Raw genomic sequence first — 1,688 nt, forward strand, 5'->3', positions numbered from 1 at the left:
ACCTTACACTGTCAAACTTGTTTTTAGGGGTTCAAATTGGGGTGGGTGGGACATATTTCGGGGGTGGGGGGGATTGCACTTCAACTTGCCCAGGGCACCAAAATGGCTAGAGCCAGCACTGTTTGTCTGGGTCGTTTTCCTTGAAATCAGGACAGATGGCTTCATCTTACTTCCTGTTCAAAGGGAGTCATTCCTTTCCACTGTCACCACGTGCTTACAGAGTATTAAACTTCAAGAAAGATCCAATCTGCTGGCTTCCTTGCAAACCTTTGCTAATTTCATCATTTTATGTGTTCACATCTGACTTATTCCCCTCCTGTGAATTTTGCAAATAAACTGAATAGAAACGTTCAAATAACAACAAAGAGGCAACAACAGGAATCACTTCTGAACGATCTAAGCCGTGGCTCTAATTCCTATCAATAGCAGGACTTAATCTGGTTTTATGGAGGCTTTAACTCCATCTGCTGCACCATTGCGGAGAGATATAGAGGAGGTGGGGGTGACCTGGAATTTCMTTTGCAAAACCACCAGACAGCACAATTAATGACCGTTCTCTGCGCAGGAGCCTGGAATATAAAGCCAAATGAGTCTGGCACAAAGCTGGGGACGAGAAAAACAACAAAAAAAAAGGTATAATCCCTGAGCTGCTAACGGTGTCACTTAAGGATTAGAGTAAAAAAAAATACAACGCAAAACCTGTGGACAAGTCTTTCCAATCATTTCACCAACACTGATTGTGCTCCAGTTGTGAGCCAGAATAAAAGCAACTCTGATCTAAACTTCAGATAGGCTCATATCAGCTCCCTGCCGCCGGTCCGGACGGATAAATTGAAAAGGTAAAAGCTCCAGGCGGCAGCCGGGAAGATACAATATTTTCTGAAGCGAGGAGAGGGGAAAAAAGAGAGGAGTGACCTGCTGGATTATTGGAAAAGATTCTGAGCGCTCCGCGGATGATGAGGGTTAAGCTTTGGATCTGATGGACTGGGCGGAGGAGGAGGAGGGGTGCGCGCGCTCTGATCGGACAATTAGTGCGTAAAAGCCCAATCAAACCCGCCAAAAACAGGAAGAGTCCTCTCTTACCTGTGAATTCAGATGTTAAACGTCCAGGAGAATAATCCAAACAGAAGTGAGCTGGTCGGAGCAACACTTCTTAACTCAATGAAAGATGAGCTTCGCGCTCGATTCCGGGCAGATCCACGCGCGGTCCGGTGTAATCCCCGGTGTGGACGGAGAGAAGTTTGCTGGTAAATCCTTTCCCCGAAACAAACAAACCAATAATAAATACAGTAACGCGACTGTGCAGCGGAGCCCGCCGGAGAGGAGGACGCAGGAGGCCGGGTTGGAGAGCAGTTCAGCACCGCGGCGGAGGGGACAGCTCCGAGCTGCGCAGAGATCTCACCTCGTGTGTGCGCCACCGAGGCAGGAGCCACCAGCCCCAACCTCACCCGCTGCTGCCTCGGTCCCGGCCGGATTTACATACGACCAACCAGGGGAGGGGAGGGGAGGGGGGAGCCGAGCGGGGCGCGAGCCACTCACGAACGAGCCGTAGGAGCCGCGGCGGCGGAGCGAGGGGCGGAGTGTGGAGCGGCTCGGTCCCCCCGGTGCCCCGAACGGACCGGAGAGAGACGGAGCTCCTGTTTTTACACACACACACACACACACACACACACACACACACACACACA

The 1,688-nt window shown here is 51.1% G+C and overlaps 1 protein-coding gene across 1 annotated transcript in view; it reads right to left on the reverse strand.

Moving 5' to 3' along the window:
* fstl5 (follistatin-like 5) overlaps positions 1–1,513 on the reverse strand; it is a 234,636-nt gene extending 233,123 nt beyond the window's left edge. The window contains exon 1 of the mRNA XM_014002001.1: positions 1,084–1,513. The gene's annotated coding sequence lies outside the window, so the exon portion shown is untranslated. The remainder of the gene's footprint in view (positions 1–1,083) is intronic.
* Positions 1,514–1,688: the final 175 nt, after the last annotated feature.

This window comes from Austrofundulus limnaeus, unplaced genomic scaffold (genome assembly GCF_001266775.1).
Source record: "Austrofundulus limnaeus strain Quisiro unplaced genomic scaffold, Austrofundulus_limnaeus-1.0 Scaffold11, whole genome shotgun sequence".
Taxonomy (NCBI): domain Eukaryota; kingdom Metazoa; phylum Chordata; class Actinopteri; order Cyprinodontiformes; family Rivulidae; genus Austrofundulus; species Austrofundulus limnaeus.